The sequence below is a fragment of the Pelodiscus sinensis genome, chromosome 19, assembly GCF_052426305.1.
Source record: "Pelodiscus sinensis isolate ZL-2025 chromosome 19, ASM5242630v1, whole genome shotgun sequence".
NCBI classification, from domain to species: domain Eukaryota; kingdom Metazoa; phylum Chordata; order Testudines; family Trionychidae; genus Pelodiscus; species Pelodiscus sinensis.
Genome location: NC_143070.1, coordinates 13,233,641 through 13,251,598, shown reverse-complemented (window position 1 = coordinate 13,251,598; position 17,958 = coordinate 13,233,641). Strand labels below are relative to the sequence as shown.

The window sequence follows — 17,958 nt, the reverse complement described above, 5'->3', positions numbered from 1 at the left end:
AGCCAGGAAAGTTCCCCACAAGAGCGGGACCATTCCCCCGCTTACACTGGCAATGCTACATGGGCAATGCTCTGTAACCAGAGCCCACTGGTGTAGGAACCTCCTGTGTGCTTCTAAGTAACAAACAGGAAATGCCTGACAGATGAGATCACACACCAAAGCCCTGAGCAATTCCTGAGCAGCTGGTAAAGCAGAAGTGGGCCGATTGCAGTTGTTTTCCATCCCAACTGCCTGGACTTTCTAACACTAGGGCATGGTGCTCACTGGTTGCACTTGGCCTTTGTAACTCTGGTGAATGCTACCAACAGGCAGCCTCTGGACTTTGTGAAGCTGGGGAAGGCTGCCAAGGGACCCAGCAAATTGAAGGCAGGATTTGCATTTCTCTGATAGTCTAAGAACTAGGGCCTCATTCCTACTCCCTGTGCGCCAAGGGAGTGGCCCCACTGCCATGTACCTGTGTAAGGGACCCCACAAAGTACTGGGCAGTGGGGGAGAATTGGGCCCATGGAGCCTCAGAGGAAATGGGGCCTCTTACCCATTCAGTGGGGCCCCAATGACCCTGTCCTTGGTGTCAGTGCCTGCTGCTAAGCTGGGGCAGGCCAAGCTGGATGGTCCAATGCAGATCACAGAGTCCTGAATCACTCCCTGCAATTCCCCCCTCACCCTCTGCCTCTCTGGGGGGGTTAGTCACCTTTTCCAGCTGCCTCTCCCAGATGTCTCCCTCAGACCTTCTGACATGGGGCCATGAGGTCTCAGCTGTGCCCTGTTTTTTCAAGTCTCTTGCATGAGACCCAGGGAGCCTCATTCTTCATTCAGAGGAGGCTCCTGCATTGGGGAACCTGGGCAGGGGAAAAGCTTCTCCGATGGAGTTTTCGGGGAGATACAAGGGCGGGGGTGGAGAGGTTCCTGCACTGATAGTGTTGGGGGAGGGGGGGGGCTAAGGGTGTCCTACACACTCTGATTTGGAGGCCCCCTCACTTCGACATTCACGGTTCCCTGCAGCACGGAGCCCAAGTGACTGGCCCTGGGCTGGGGGCTGGGTGCCCAGCAGTGGGGCAGGGATCACTCCCTGCAGGGAGAGGGGAGCTGTGGAAGTCAATGATGTGGCTGGCCCAGAGGTCTGAGGGCACCTAAGGCCCCATTGTGGAAGTGAGGCATCTAAATACCTGGGGGATCTGGGCCTCGGGGCTTATGGTGCTTGTCAGAGCAAGGCTGTTTTCTGGGCCTGAGGCCTGGCCGTGTGGGGCCACCAGAGCTGCAGTCAGACGACAGGCTACTGGGCTCGCTGGACCTTTGCTCAGAGCCTGTGTGGCTGCTCCTATGTTCTCTGTCTGGGGAGCTCAGCCCTCAAAGGCGCCCGCCTATCCTCCACCGCGGCCCTGCTCCACGGCTCTGCGCCAGCCGCTCTGCGCCTCACCCGTAAGGCCCTTCCCCCTGCTCCGGGCACCGCGCCAGTGATGTTGCTCAGTTGAGACAGTGGAATATTTTCCCTCCCCCATAGGAAGCCAACGCAGCTCTGAATCCATCCTGCTGGGGGCAGGTCCTGCCTGTGCCTCTTTCTGTAGTTGCCCCATGCACAGCCCCTTACCGCTGGGTGACTCGCTTCTCTGTTCCTGGCGGGAGTGAGAGGGGAACCCCAGTGAGGCGGGAGGAGACTATACTCAGGCTGCAGGGGAAAAGCTGGAGAGTGGGGGAGGGAGGCTCCTCCATCATGTGTGTGGGGGAGGGGAGGCATTTCTGCAACATACCGTAGCTGGGAAGGGACATGCAAGTGTCCTCAGGACAGTCCAGTCCAGACCCCTGAGCTCCCCGGGAAAAGGGAGCCCATCAGTCCTGCTGCTCCAGTCCCTGCACTGGCTCCCCTGGAAACCTTCAGCCCAGCCCGAGACTTGGACTCTTGAGGGGGTCCCTATTCCTGGGTATCTAAAGGGATAAATCTCTTCTCTCCATCCCTCCTCTCTGTGCACCCCAGGCCCCCTGCCCTGGGGTGTCTATTGGGCTGAGTCCTTCTTCTAACTCCTTTACCCCCAGCTCTCCTCTCCTCGCTTTGACTCCACTCCCTAGGGCCTGTGGGACCAGGCCTCTCCCCCCTCACCCTCCACCCTCCAGACTGGTCTTTGTGGCTGAGATCAGAGCTTCCAAACCTCGCTCAGCGCCTGGTACAGCTCTGGCCTGGCTGTACTGCTGGGCTAGGACGAGCTCAGTTGAGGTGTGAGGGAGGCTGTGGAGAAGTGAGCCAAGTGCCCATGTACCTTAGGGTTTCAGGCTACAACCCATGAGCGTAGTGTCTGGGCACTTTGCAGTAGGGTATTGCTGGCATAGATCAAATTACTGGATGTGCAGTTGAATGATCCTCTGATTTGGTAGCTTATGTCGTTGGCTCCGGTGATGAATTCGCTTGTATAGATATGTGGTGTGATGGGGTGTGGGGACCCCGCACTACTGGACTGGGGGGGAGAATATCCCCCTCCTTCCTCTGGGTGTCTGTGGGGCTGAGTCCCTCCTGCTTCCCCATGTAAAAGGTTCCCAGACTGCTCAGGTGAGTGGGGAAACACAGATCCAACCCCCCCCCCTCCCTTCAGTAGCTCAGGAAATGCAGGTGGGGCCCAGTTCAGGGAGGTTTGGCCTGCACAACTGGGCTGTTGCTAACACAGAGCTGAGCTGGCTCCCAGTAGAGGAGCTCGATCTGTTCCCCTGGAGTTTGGGAAGAACAGGAAGTGGTTAAAATATCTCTCATCCTGAAGAGAAAGCAGGGACCCCACAGCCCACCCTTTGAAACATCCTGCAATCCTTGTAGCTGCTCAGCGTGGGTGAATCCCAAACTGCTGGTAGGTACTAGCCATGCCCCAGGGCACTGTGACTCAAACCAAGCCAGTGTAGGCCCTATGGGGATAAAAATATCTCACAGACGCTGTAAGCTGTGCACTTGTGCAGCCTCACAGGAAAGATTCCAATGCCACCTGTAGTAAGTTGAGGGTCAGGAACATGGAGTCAGTAGGCCTAAATCAGTGGTCCCCAACCATTTAAGGTTGCTGGGTGCCAGGGGGCGTGGCCCTTTGTCCGCCGGGCACCAGAGGGCGGGGCCCCCCCATAGCTGCGCGCCCGGGGCTGTTGCCCCCTCCAAGGGCCACACACCCAGGGCCGGCGCCCCCCAAGCGCTGCACACCCAGGGCCGGCGCCGCGCACGCCCCCCTCCCTTGAAGTGCCACGCTCCTGGAGCCGGCGCTCCCCCCATGCGCCACGTGCCCAGAGCGGGGGTGGTCAATCCGCAGTGCTCCTGGCACCGGCGCTTACCGTGCGCCATGTGCCCGGGGCCAGGCCAGCCCCGAGCACTTGGCGGGTGCACACAGATGGCCCCGCGAGCGCCGTGTTGGGGACCATTGGCCTAAATGGAGGCCTGTAACAGGAAAACAGCAACAGGCCTGCAATCTAGTGAGCAAGACTTTGGTTCAGTAACACAGGAGCCAAGAAAGTGGCCTTATTAAAAATTATGTAATTGTGTAAGTTAGGTGAAGCATAAAAGGACTCAGAGGTATAGGGTACTGTCTATAAAGGGGAGTAGCAGAACATCTTAAAAAGAAATGTCTCGGTACAAAGGCTCTCCAAAAAACGAATGCAGGTACCGACCTAGAACCAGGTCAAGATTGACAGCATGAAGGATGTAAAGAAGTGATGTAAGTTGTTTGTACCTGTCTATAAAAGGACACTGCAAAGGGTGCTCTCCGGCCGACCGGGGAGGGGGGGGGGAGGAACGACGCACTAGGCGCCTGAAGGCAGGTGTCATTGCTTGACCTTACAGAATGCACAGTAGCTTAACTCTGACTAACTGCTGTTAATATCTGTTCTATGGCAATAGGCCTGCCCAGTGTTGGTACCTTGTCAACGCGGGCCATAGTGCCCAGTGGTGTAACATTGCACTGATCTCTGTTACCAACAGGTAGAGCTTCGCATTTGACAATAAACCTGCTCGACTGATTTCAAACCTCGCCTGCATCTGTCGTTTCCGGGGCCTCTCAGAGATCTCCTGTGTTGACCCAAGTGCACGGGGTCTAACACTCTAGATAACACCGATTGTTACGCACGCAGCCGAAAGTTTATCATCACCGACGGAGTAGAGGTCCTGTCAGGAGCGCGCCAGGAAGATCCAGACCAGACAACGCTGACACTGACAGTTCAGACCACCAAAGGTACTGAAGTACTAAACTGAAGTACGACACCACTCAGATGGTTAACAGAGTACCCAGATCTAGGTTTTGTTTCTGCTGGTGGTGCACATCAGCACATGCCTCTGTGCACACAGAGAAATCTATTCCGCACATGGATGGAAAAGATTAGAGCAGTGGTCCCCAATGCAGTGCCCGTGGGTGCCATGGCACCCACCGTGGCATTTATGTGCGCCTGCTGAAACATCTGGGCAGGCCCCTCCCCCGGCACATGGAATGGTGCTGGCCCGGGGCGCGTGGCACATGGTTGGTCCCTGCCCCGGGCGCACGGCACATGCGCAGTGGCAGCCCGAGGTGTAGGGTGCGTGGATGGCCACTACCCCCAGCGAGTGGCACATGCGCGGTGCTGGCCCCAGGTGCAGGGCATGTGGGCGGCCCCTGTCCCGGGCGCGCGGCACATGAGTGGTGCCAGCCCCGGGCACATTGGTAGCCCCAGCCCCGGGCGCCTGGCAGCCATGAAAGGTTGGGGACCACTGGATTAGAGGGAGCTTCTCACAACTGCCCTGGAACACCAGGCCCAGCAGTGGTTCAAACTTCAAACCTCTCCTTTCATGGCTGAGCCACAGATATGTAGAGCTTCTCTAGAGGTGAGAAATCACCAGCTGCAGCTGTGAGCCTGAGGCAAACTGGCCCAGTGTAAAGACATTATACCCTCCCAGTGTAAATGCATTGTTACACTCCTTACCCCCATGAATGTAATAACCCTTCCTTCCCAGGGTTCTCTGCAGCCCCTGGCCTCATACTGAGCCAAGACTCACAGGGCTGTATTTTTGTTCTCCCCTTTCTTGTGGCCTGGCTGCCAGATAGGGGGAAGGGAGATGCCGTTGCTAAGAATATGTAAGCAGGGGAATGATCCCGCTATTGTGGGGAACTTTCCTGGCTTCTATACCACCCCGGTGAAATGAACCAGTGAAAGGATCTGAGTCCCTGCTCCCACTTCCTTTACCCCACGGCTTCCCTGATCCTGAGGGCTCCCCCTCCACTCTCCTGAGTAGCAGAGTCCTTGAAACCCCAACAAGGCTGGGCCCAGGTTTCCTGGGGCTTAATCCCTGACCTTGTAGTCACTGGGGCAGGAGTTAGGGTGTCCCCACTCCGAGGTGCTCTCTTCACACTGCACGTTTCCTTGACCCAGTGATCATTTCATAAGGTTCAAAGCAAATACAATTTATTAAACATACTGGCTGTGTCTAGACTGGGCCACTTATTCCGGAAAATCAGCTGCTTTTCCGGAATAAGCTGCGAGCTGTCTACACTGGCCCTTGAATTTCCGGAAAAGCAACGATGCTCTACTGTACAAAATCAGCCGCTATTCCGGAAAAACTATTCTGCTCCCACTCGGGCATAAGTCCTTATTCCGGAACATTGTTCCGGAAAAGGGCCAGTGTAGACAGCCCAGTAGTCTTTTCCGGAAAAAAGCCCCGATCGCGAAAATGGCGATCAGGGCTCTTTTCCAGAAAAGCGCGTCTACATTGGCCACGGACGCTTTTCCGGAAAAGGGCTTTTCCGGAAAAGCAGCCTGCCAATGTAGACGCTCCTTTTCCGGAAAAACTGAAAACGGAATACTATTCCATTTTAAGCAGTTCCGGAAATTCATGCCAGTGTAGACGTAGCCCAACTGATTAAAGAGAAAAGAATAAGAAAAAAATGAGAATGGTTAAATGAGAACACACAGCCCTGCTCTGTAGCATGGGGACATCAAAACAGCAGTCTGCAGAGTGTAAGGACAGTTCACAGTCTCTTGCTTATAGACCCCTTAGAGGCCCTGGATGTGCTGCAGGGGGGCTACAGGCTGGACACGCTTGCTCTGGCAGTGACCACACAGCCTCAAGCTCTAAGTGACCAGACCCCTCACCCAGTCTGGCCTGCTGGGCCTCTTGGCTGGTGATATCTCCCTGCCCAGAGCCTCTCCCCGCACTTTGCTGGTCCAAGCTGCTCACCACACCCAGCTGCAGGCTGTGCTGCTTTGCCAGTCTCCAGCTCCTTGCGTTGCTTTTCTGTCCCTTTTGGCTCTCTGAGCACTGCCAGTCTGCTGCTCAACACAGGGTCTGTGCTCCTTGGACTGTGTGTGCCTGGCTCTGTTGCTGCAAAACTGCCCTTCAGCACAGCTTGCACTCCTTGGGCTGTCTGTGTCTGGCTCTGTTGCTGCAGGACTTCTTCTCCACACAGCTTGCTCCTCTTAGCAGTCTCTCAGCTCTCTCCTTGCTCAGAGAGACCCAGAACAATCCCAGCTCACGGGGAGGACGGGGCCTGACCTCTCACTTTCCTCACTGGCCTGTCCAACCTGTCAATCAGGCCGAGCTGGAGTGTTGGCTGCTTTCCATTGTCTCTGGGGTCTGTCAGTCTCATGGACCCTTCCCCTTTTGATACTGGGAGCTGGCAAACCAAAAACTCCCACAGAGTTTTAGTAAGGAGCTTACAGTCCCCTTACAAATAGCTGGGAAACACAGCTTGGGAGCAAGAGGCACCAGCCAACCTGTCTCAGACCATGAACTAATTCCCAGGGGTCTCTGGGCTGATTCTCAAAGGGGACATCTCCCAGCAAAACTCTCCCTCCCCCCACTTGGAATCAGGCCCTGGGCGGCTCTCCCAGTGCAGTGGACTGTGGGTGCAGGGATGGGGCAGAGATTGGTATTAAATAGGAAATCTGCCAGACACTCTCTCTACCCGCCCCCATTCTCAGGCAGAGCTCAGAGCAGAGCCAGCCCCTCCCGGGGTTCCCAGGAAGGCGAAGGCAGTGGCAGCCGCAGGGCCTGGCGGAGAGGGGAGAGGGACTCTGGCAGGTCAGCGGAGGGGTGGAAGGTGGTTTCTGCCCCAGGAAGTTGAGCGGAGAGAGGGGGGGACTGTGGAAGCCCCGAAGAGCAGCTCCTAGGCCAGTGAGAAACAGCAAGAAACCCCCAAGCAACCCTCCTGCCCAGAGCCCTGAGTTTTGATAAAACAAGGAGCAATGGGCTCAAGTTGCAGAGGAGGGGGAAGATCTAGGTTGGATAGCAGGAAAAACTAATGTCTCTCAGGGATGGTCTAGACAGTATTTGTTCCTGCCATGAGGGCAGGGGACTGGACTCGATGACCTCTCGAGGTCCCTTCCAGTCCTAGTGTTCTATGATTCTATGATTCTATTTCCTTAGGAGGGTGGTGAAGCACTGGAATGGGTTACCTAGGGAGGGGGTGGAGTCTACATCCCTAGAGGTGTTTAAGTCCCGGCTTGACAAAGCCCTGGCTGGGTTGATTTAGTTGGGTTGGTCCTGCTTGGAGTGGCGGGTTGGACTATGACTCCTGAGGTCTCTGCCAGCCATAATCTTCTCTCAGGGTATGTCTACACTACCCTCCTAGTTCGAACTAGGAGGGTAATGTAGGCATACTGCACTTGCAAATGAAGCCCGGGATTTGAATTTCCCGGGCTTCAGTTGCATGAAGCCAGCCGGCGCCATTTTTAAATGCCGGCTCATTCGAACCCCGTGCCGCGCGGCTACACGCGGCACGGGCTAGATAGTGCGGACTAGCTAGCTATTCCGCACTATCTGTATGCCTCGTAGACATACCCTCATTCCATGATCCTGGACCTGGACCTGCCTCAGCAGGGGGCCATGCACCCTCTCCCCTAGCTGCACTTGTGGAGCTGCCATGGCCATGGAGAGGTGCTTCTCACCTGGCCCTAAGCTGCCCTGGTAAGAGGGGGGTGGGGTTGTTGCTCTCCCTGGGGCAGCCTGAATCCTGGATCCCTCCTCCCAGCTCCACCCCCGAGCAATGAGTGAAATGAAGCCTGGACATTTTCATTTTATTTCCAAAAATACAAACATTAATTGAAGCAAGGACCCGTACAGACCAGATAGATCTTCCAGTACGTGTGTTTATAGTTTCTGGTTCAGGATTCTGGGCAGGAAACAAAGCTTCCAGGGCAGCAGTATGAGGCACCTTTGTCCCTCATGCACATTTTCTCTTCTAGCAGCTAAGAGGTCTCTTTGTCTACCCAGCTGGGCGAGGCTGCTGAAGTTTTGCTTTATCTCCAGGCGCAGTTTGGGATTAAATTTCCTATTTCATTGCTGGCTGCATGGAACAGTCAGCTCAGGAGCCCAGCAGCTGTTGTTTCAACTTCAGCTGCCAGAAGCCTGCTCTCCCAACCCCCTCTCTGGCGGACGGCAGAGCTCCACTTTCCACCCCTGTGACTTTTTGCAGATGAAGAAGGAAACAAGGAAACCGAGCAAAAACACATTCTCAGAGACTGAAGCTGACATTGTTTCCTGCCAGTGGCTGCTGACAGGCAGGCCAGAGGCCCCAGCTCAGGCCAGGTTGTCCCGAGATTGTGACTGCAGCCAGATACAATGAAGGGACAGAGAGGGGGATTCTTAGAGATTTTGCCCAGAAAGGACCATTAGATCCTCTAGTTTGATCTCCTGTCTAACTCAGGACAGAGAATCCCTCACATGTATCCCTGTATTAAACCCACACCCAATAACTGGTGTTTGGCTAATTCACATCTCCATCCAGTGATTATACATCCTGTCTGTGACGTGTCGCCCTCCCCATTCTTTATGGAAATTAGCCTGTGAATATTCAGCACTCAAAGATACTTTAAACAAAATACATTAATCGGGATAGAAATGTAGCCGTGTTAGTCTGGTGCAGCTGAAACAAAATACAGGACCATGTAGCACTTTAAAGACTAACAAGATGGTTTGTTAGATGATCATTTAATAAACCATCTAGTTAGTCTTTAAAGTGCTACATGGTCCTGTATTTTGTTTCATCATGTAATTGGTGAGTGTTGATGTTCCAATTTGCTGGGTCTGTAGATCTTATTTCGGTTCATGTCTCAGTCTTGTATGTGACGTTAGAAATATGAAGTGTGAATCTGTTTATAGTTTTAAATGTGTCAGTGAGGGTCATTACTAGGGTCCCAAAATTCGAATGGCTTGGTGATCAACTCAAAGACTTGTTTGTCCTGTAAGTCGAAAGGAGGTTGGTCTAGACTCTAAAGACATGTCCCTGGTATGAAGGAGGATGCGAAGCAAAAGATTCCCACTCTGGGGGAGAGTTTATTTAAACAATGGGAAGAGAAAGACCCAAATCAGAGTGGAAAAAAAAACAGTTTTGGCTTGAAGTTTATATCTGAAATAAGAAGAGCTGTTTAAAGTAAGAATTTGCATGTAACAAATTTCTTAGCAGATAAGAGAACTAGCTATACATTTTCCATTCATTTTAATTTAGGAACTTTACTTGGATCTGTTTCATTTGCAACCCCACCCTACTGTTTGTAGTTAATAAAAACAGTTTTGTTTACAGTTGGGTCAAGTGTCCATGACTGGGGGAACAACCATTATGCATATCTCTCTTTCATTGATAAAGGGAGATAGATAACCTGATGAGCTTTCTCTGTGTAAAACTTATACACCAAGAAAAAGATTTATTTGGGGGTTTGATCTCTTTTGGAGGTTGGTGTAGCCAGACAGACTAACCCCCCATATCATCCATCTTATTTGCCTCTCTGAAGCATACAGGGCAGAGAAGGAGCAATAAAATCAGCATAGTCTATGCTGGCTCATCTGATCCTGAGAAGCTGAAAAAAACCCAGATATGTGGAGAGAGAGCGATTAAGGCAATAAGCTGGCCTCGAGGCTGCGAGAACTCCCCCCGGCTGGCACCCATGTTGATTCGAACACACACACAGTCCCTGGGAGAGGAATTTCCCACTGAGAAAAGAATGTCCAGTACTTCCAATTTAATCATCTCAATTCTCTCTTACAAGTATAAATTAAGTTCACAACTCCCTTGTAAGAACTGGTCTCACAAAAGACAGACCAGCCCCATTTGGCATGACAGACAAGAAAGAGAAATACGTGACCCCATGAGTATAAAGACAGGTCCAGCACACACTCACTTTGAGTGTCATTCTACCCTCTACCTGCTGGTCGGGTTAGGTGTTTGACCTCCCGAGGTTCTATGGGGACGCCCACCTCGTATTTTCGTCTTTCCTAGGACTTGAGGGACAGGCCCTGGCCTGACACGCTGGAGTCGAGAGGCACAGAAGGGGGTAAAAATTGTACCTGGATGTGTTCCTCTGTCTTAAGTGTACACATAGAAAGAGTAAGCTGTTACTTGGTACCATTATTTCTATTTTTCTATCTTTATCTTCTTTGTAACCATTTTTAAGATCTATATTTTGCTAGTAGTTAAGAAATAGAACAATAGCCATTGCAACCATATGATTTATAAGCTTCTTCAAATAAACTTGTAACTGTTTAAGTTTTAACCTGACTCCTTCAGTTGCTGTAATAGAACCAAGCACAATTTAAAAGAACTTCAGCCGGTCATAAAGGGACAGATATAGGGAACCCTGACCGTCGGCTGACAGTTGGTTTCCTGGGTGCTGTGCTCTAGAACTGCATCCTCCCAGCGCTGAGCTGGTTCAGTGTCCGCACTGCTTTGCAGGGGGTAGTTACCTCAACTCTGTGCCTTGTCTAGGAGAGACCAGAGGATCTGGCCCAGCAGCATGGTGGGGAGCCCCAGAGAGCAAGAAGGCCGGTGACAGTGGCATGATCAGCACACTGGGGTACAATCCCAAGAGGACTTCTGTGAGCAGATCCCATCATACTATTTTGGTCAAGACAGTCCCTTTTTGAAGCCCTGTGCCAGCCAGCATAACTTCCCTACACTCACCTTTGGCAAAAGTGAGCATTTGTCCCATTCGCTCTTTCCAACTCCATCAGTTGACAAAAGCAAGGGATACAAATGCCCAGTTTTCTCCAAAAAGTGCAAGGAGGAGGCAGGGATCTAGGGAGCAGCAACACCAGGCTCAGACTTGTGCAGGGGACTTGCAGGGCTCCAGCAAGCAGTGACCCCAGCATTGCGGGGCGTGGGGAAGGGTTTGCGGAGTGACTGGGATCAGGACCATCCCTGAGGGGGGGGCACACAGGTTCTGGCGCAACCAACCTCCTGACCCATGCCCCTCCTCTGCTCCACCTCGCCCACACTCCACCTCTTCCCCATGTCCTATCCCTGCTCTGCCTCCATCGACTTCCTTCCCAGAAACTGCCCCTGCCACCCCCGCAGAGCAACATGACACGGGAGAGTACCTGGGGGGGCCTGGTGCAGGTCAGCACCAAGAGTTGGGCCGCCCACATTTACAGAGGGAAGCAGAGTCCCCCGGCCACAGCCTGCTTCCCTTTGCATTCTGCATCGCTTGGGCAGTGAGAAGAGAGGCGGGGTGGAGTGGAGCGGGTGGTGGGTTGCTCCAGCTCCTACTGCTGCAGTGTCCCAACCTCTGCTGCTTCCCTGTGCCAAGTCCCCCTGGTTATCTCCCCAGGCTGCCCTGGGACCCATCCATAGGATGGTTGAGGCAGCTGCTGTGGAGCCTCCCAAAGTGCAGGGTCTGGTGCAGGAGACCTAAATCATCCTATGGATGGGACAGCACTGCCTGGGGTTAAGGGATGTAAAAGGGTAACTGGTTGCCTCTGGCTTAGTGGACTGCTCACCTGGTAACCCGTTGGCTGGCCAGCCCTGCCAGACTGGCATGTGCACTAGGCTGACTGGCTGGACCCTGGCCATATTGGGGTGGCAGGCTGGGCCACATCTGCATCAGCCCGGCAGGACCCAGGGCCCCATCACGCTGCTGGAGGGGCCAGGCAGGCAGGCAGGCAGAACCCCAGCCCTGGCTGCCCTTCTCCAGCCCACCAACAATTAACCAATTAAATGGTATAATTTTAATAGTTTAACCCATTATCTATTTTAAGCGATATTTACATCACTGCCGAGGGCAGCCCTGTGTGTGGGGGGGAGGGGGCAGCCTCCTGTTTTCCATTGGGAAGTCCAGTTGAAAAGGGACCCTGGCTGCTCCGGTGAGCGCTGCTGACCAGGCTGATAAATGTCCGATCGGGGACACAGGAGGATTCTCGGGGTGGGGGCTCTGGGTGAGGCACCCCTCTCATAAGCAGCAACACGTCCCTGTGAATTCTGGAGGCAGGGGTGGTTAGGGAGACTCTGCATCTGCCCCCCAGCTCCCATTGGCCGCAGTTCCAGTTTGCATTCCTCACTCACGTTTTTGGGGGAGCAGGACATGGGAAACGTTTTCTGGCTCAGGCAGCAAAAGATGAAACCCAGTGGGGTGTAGAGGGTGGGGGGTTTATGCCCAGAAGGGGCTGCTGTCCCTTAGACAAGGCTTGTCCCACCTTTCCCCCCACTTGTCTGTGCTGTGACAGCCAGTTACATGGACTTCTCCTGCAGGGTGGCTGGCTGCTGGTGAGCTCAGCTGCGCAACCCCAGTCTGAGAGCCGGGGCAGCGCTGAGGAGCGGAACCAGAGCAGCCATCCACACTCCATGAGTCATTTTTTCCTGGCACTGGGGCTGTGCAGAAACGTTCCCTTTGACTGGTCTTTCCTGCTTTGCAGCCCAAGCCTGGCTGGCTGGAGGGGATGGGGCCTGGGCTCCCAGACCTCAGCTCCACCCTGAGGGCCAAGCGGCTGCTCAGTTCTCGCCACAGGGCAGGCAGGGAATGTGTGAGGGGGGCAGTTTGGAGGCTGGGGGATCAGGGTGGGAGGCAGGGTGGATATTTTGGGGGGAGGGGACCAGGCTTTATTGGGTGCAGGGTGGATGTTGTTTGGGGGAGGGGATCAGGTTTAACTGGGGCAGAATGGATGGGGGGAGGGGGATTCAGACCAGGCTTTCGGAGGGGGGGCAGGGAGCACTGCTCGCGCACCAGCAAGCTCGGTCTCTGCACGAGAAACACCACTAGCAGCGCCCAGAACCGCTCTCAGACCGCCGCCCCTCCCCCGGGAGCATGCACAGTACTACTTATTGGTTGCGCGGCTGGGGGCGGGGCATGCGCAGTGACTCCTGCTCCTTCCTCCCACCCAGCAGCTGTAGCTGAGCACTGGAGTTGGCTAGGGGGCGCCGTGGTTCTCTCAAGCTCCGCCCCCCCCAGCTGAGCGGTGCGCTGCCTGGGGCACGCACGGGACCCGGCGCAGGGGGGTGAGAGGCGTCCGCTCAGGACAAAGGCCCCGGTGGCAGGACAGCCTCTTGGCCAAATTAGAAATGTTAAATATTGGTTAATTGAATAGTTGAGTAACCTCTTGAATTTTTATTGGTTAGTCAACTGTTTTGTAGTCCCTGGGGGTGGGGTGCCAGGTAGGAGACAGTTCTTTATTAAATGAGTCCCATTTCCATGGCTCCACTATTTTGCCCGGGAGTGATTTCAGACTAACAAGCCAGTAATTAATTGGTTGCCATGCTAATATAAATAAAAAGCCTCACTTGAGGCATGTGACACATTTCCTAGGTATAGCCAGGCAGCTCATGCAGCCATAAGCACTGCCCAGCAACATGCTTCAGGATCCCAGCCAGAGAATTCCCCTTTTGCACCCAGCTGTAGTTTCAGTTTTTCTCTCTCTCTCTCTCTCTCTCTCACACACACACACCCACACCCACACCCACACTCACTCTGCACTCAATGGGTTCATCTCATTTTAGCAAAGAGCGGCTGCAACAAAACAGCTCAAGAGCCTACACAAAACAGCCTTGTGTCAGCCTTAGCAAGAAATTGCCTTGCAGTGGAATGTCTGTGCCAACCCCAAAAAGGTTCCTCTTCCCGGATTAGTCTGAATTCTGGTTTTAAGTAATGTTAAAAAAAAATTTTAAAGCAACTTTAATTTAAGGTACTAGAAAGCTTCTCTTGTTAAACACCAAATTATTTTGACCCTGTAGATTTAAGAGGCTGTCCTTGTAAACCAAAAAGTGAGATTTAATTTGAAATATTAGTGTTCATCCTTTGGGCTGTTTCAAGCTGGCTTCTTGAAGTGAATTGGCTTATAAGAAACTTTGCTGTGTTTAAATGAGGGACTCTTGAATGGCTGCTCTTAAGTTAAACACGGTCTTCAGTGTCCTAGAGCTTAGTTAATTAATGTAGTTCCTCCCATTTCTCACCCATGTTGCTTTATCCCGGATGTCACCAGCCCTCAAACCAAATCTCTTTGCCCCTCTCAGAACCACTTTAGTTGTCTGCAATGCACTAAAACTGAATTCATTACTCATCTGGGGAAATAAGACACAGTATATACTACATTTGGGAGTTGTGCTGGTTTCAGTCAAAGATGCTTTTAAGTAAATTAAGTTGTCATGGGATAAGAAGGAAGGTCCTTTCATGGACTGAGAACTGGTTAAAATACAGGAAACAAAGGGTTCATCTACACTGCAGAGTTAGGGTTGCCAGTAGGGGTTACCAGGTAGACCCCCCCAAAAAAACTGGACACACTGGATCGGGGGGGGGGGGGGGGGAGGCAGGGGACAGACTGGCCGGAAGGAAGGGGGGGGAAGCAGAGCTGGTGGGGGGGATCAGGGGCCACAGGGCTGGCCGGGGAGAGGGGGGCCCAGAGGAAGGGAGGCAGGAAGCAGAGCTGGTAGGGAGAGGGAGGGAGTGCAGCCACTGGCTGCAGCTGAAGTCCAACGGGTTGCGCCTCCGGCAGGCACTCCCTCTAGTTGCTAGCAGAAGCCGAGTGGGGGCGGGGGGAGTGGCTGGCTTCTGCACACGAGAGGCTCCCAGCTGGGAGGTGGGGCCACAATTGACACTGGGAGCCTCTGGTTGTGTGCAGAAGCTGGGCAGGGGGAGTGTCTGGGAGTCCCAGCCACTGCACCGCCCTGTCCGTTTTTTGCATGCCACCAAAGGCCTCTTAGCGTAAATTGCAGCCCCACCTCGCAATCGCTCCCCCACCCCCACCAGGCTTCCATCCGGCTCCCAGCTGGAAATTCAGAAAATACCGGACATTGCACATGTCTGGTATTTTCTGAATTTTTCCACTGGACAGAGAGCACAAATACCGGATCATCTGGTAGAAAACTGGACTAGTTGCCAGGTGTCCGGTATTGACCTGGACAGTCTGGTATTTTTGTCTCCTATCTGGTAAAAAAAAATTCAGAAAATACCGGATACCTAAAATGTCCAGTATTTTCTGATATTTTCCTAGCCAGTAGGTGAAAATACTGGATTGTCTGGGTCAATATTGGACATCTAGCAACCCTACACTTCCTCAGCAACTGGGCCCTGACTTCTACCCCCGCTTATCTGGTTCTGCAGGGGAGCAATCTGGCCCAGAGGAGAAAGACAAGATGGCCACCAGCTGCCAGCAGCCTGTTAGGAGAGGCAGAGCCCAGCCTGTTCTTAAAGGGGCCATGCTGTTTTTTTATTTTTTTAAATGTTTTTGTTTAATAACTCTTGGGTTCCTTTTTATTTTTTATTTTTTTTGCTCAATAACTTTGGCCTCCCCCCCTTTTTTTCTCCCCGGTGTTTTTTTTTTTTTTTTTTTGGAGGGTTGTTCAGTATTTTTGGTTAAGCCATCTGGCAACCCTATACAGACTTTTGTTAGAAAAAATGGCCGTTTTTCCAACAAAACCTGAGTTACGTCCACACTGCGAGTGTGTTCTTTCAATAGGAAATCGAAAGACATGAGGAGGGTTTTTTCTGGCATTGGTATTCCTCTTTCTATGAGGAAGAAGCCTTTTTCCAAAAGAGCTCTTCAGGAAAAGGTATGTGTGGACAGGGAAGAGGGGTTTTTTTCAGAAGAAGAGGAAAAGAGGAAAAAGCACAGGGGCCTTGGTGGCCATTCTGTCGATAGTAATCACTGCTTACATGCGAGAGAGCATCCATTCAGTCTGGATGCTATCTTTTGAAAAAGTAGATAGCTTTTTTGATGTGCTTTTGCAGGGTGGATGCTGTCTTTCGGAAGTTTTTTCAGAAGATCTCTTCTGGAAAAAAGCTTCTTGTGCAAGAAACCTGCCATCTAGACATAGCCAAATGGTCAGTTTTCAGAATGCAGACCGGTAACTAGGGTTATCCTGTACTGCGGCCAACCCTATTCAACATATTCATAAATGCTCTGGAGAAAGGGGTTACACACGGGAGAGTTAATTGTGGAGAAAGACTCAGGCCCAGTGGGGAAAACAGACCCACCGTGAAACAGGGTTAAAGAGTAAGGCGGCAAAAATTGCAGATGATACTAAACTACTCAAGGTAGTTAAGTCCAGTGCAGGCTGTGAAGAGTTTCAAAAGGATCTCTTCAGGCATCTGAGTCCATTTGCAGACCCCTTTCTCCCTCCAGACACATCCCCTTCAGCAGACTCTTGGAATGGTTTTGTTTAGTGATGTTCTGTTGCATCCTTTGTAGGAAGTTCCTTACGGCATATGGACAATGTCTGGCCCATCAGATAAGTATACTTTGCATTCCCTCCCCTCTAAGTCACATGAACTGACACGTTCTGGTCGGAGCCCTGGGTCTCTTTCCTCTCTCACCCCCTCAGGTTCAGCTCAGAGACCAGCTCAGGCCAGCAGAGGACCACTGGTGGGTCACATCCCTGACCCAGTCGGGGCCAGGTGTCTTCCTTTCTCAGTAGCCTCTGGGTCCATGTGTACTGCAGTGGGAGTGGCTGCTCTGGGAAAGTTACAAACCAGCTGACACTGTCGCTGCCCTGTTCTCAGATGTTCCCTGAGTTTGTAGGTTTCCCAGAGCTGGGAGGGAGCAAAACGTGAAGGCTGTGTCTAGACTGGCAAGTTTTTCTGGAAAATCATCTGCTTACATGATTACCAGCTGTCTACACTGGCCACTTGAATTTCCGCAAAAGCCCTGACGATCTCATGTAAGATTGTCAGTGCTTTTGCGGAAATACTATGCTGCTCCCGTTTGGGCAAAAGTCTTTTTCCAAAAGACTTTTGCTCAAAAGGGCCAGTGTAGACAGCTCAGATTTGTTTTCTGCAAAAAAGCCCCGATCGCGAAAATGGCGATCGGGGCTTTTTTGCGGAAAACTGCGTCTAGATTGGCCACGGACGCTTTTCCGCAAAAAGTGCTTTTGCGGAAAAGTGTCCTGCCAATCTAGATGCTCTTTTCCGAAAATGCTTTTAACGGAAAACTTTTCCGTTAAAAGCATTTCCGGAAAATCATGTCAGTCTAGACGTAGCCGAATTCTTTTAGTTTGTCTCATCAGAGAGAGGGGCCCTGCAGTCTGGATCCAGGCGGGAGCATCATGGAAGTGCCAGAAGACAGGAGGAAAGACCCTTTATAAATATTGGTAAGGAGGGACAGATAGGTCCATCATCTTTAGTGTATACAGGGAGGAAAGACACACACCAGGCCAAACCAGGCCCACCTGAGTGTACTTCTATGATCCCAACAGGACGGGTAATGCTAGTACAGAATAATGAAGTGTTCAGAGCAATGTCCGCTGCATCTTTTTGGAGTAGGGTGACCAAAAGTGAGCACAACCAGCCATGCAGGGGAGGGCAAACTCTCAACTTATAGAATGGCATGAAAATTAAGGTTCTCAATTAATTGTAGTTAACTCAAGCAGTTAATGTAAAATAAATTAGCTAGTTTTTTAAAAGCAGTGGTAGACAGGGCCTGAGCTATGGTGCTGGAGCTTCATGAAAGCAAGTAAGTGGCCTCCACCCCCAAGCTGAGATCCCGCACTCCCACCCCTCTCATTCATACCAGGAGGGTTTGACTGGTGAGTGCAGTGAGCAGGGGACTCAGCCCCCTAATAAGAGCAATGGAAATGACATTTGTAAAGGAGCATTCACATGGGTTAGGAGGATGGGAATGCAATTCAGTGGATCACTGCAAAGGATATGACACATATTTGAAAGGGGATGAGACTTCATGTGTTAACTGTTTAGAGACTTTTAAAGCCTCAAAATGTGCCACATGCTCCTTGCAGCATATTTCCCCATGTGCAGTAGCAGTGCAGAGAGGGAGGGGCTGGC

The 17,958-nt window shown here is 52.2% G+C and overlaps 1 protein-coding gene across 2 annotated transcripts in view; it reads left to right on the top strand.

Moving 5' to 3' along the window:
• The window catches only part of LOC149522190 (early activation antigen CD69-like), a 41,523-nt gene that overhangs the window by 5,769 nt on the left and 17,796 nt on the right, over positions 1–17,958 (top strand). For both annotated transcript variants that reach the window (XM_089770590.1, XM_089770588.1), the window contains exon 2: positions 3,938–4,187. The gene's annotated coding sequence lies outside the window, so the exon portion shown is untranslated. The remainder of the gene's footprint in view (positions 1–3,937; positions 4,188–17,958) is intronic.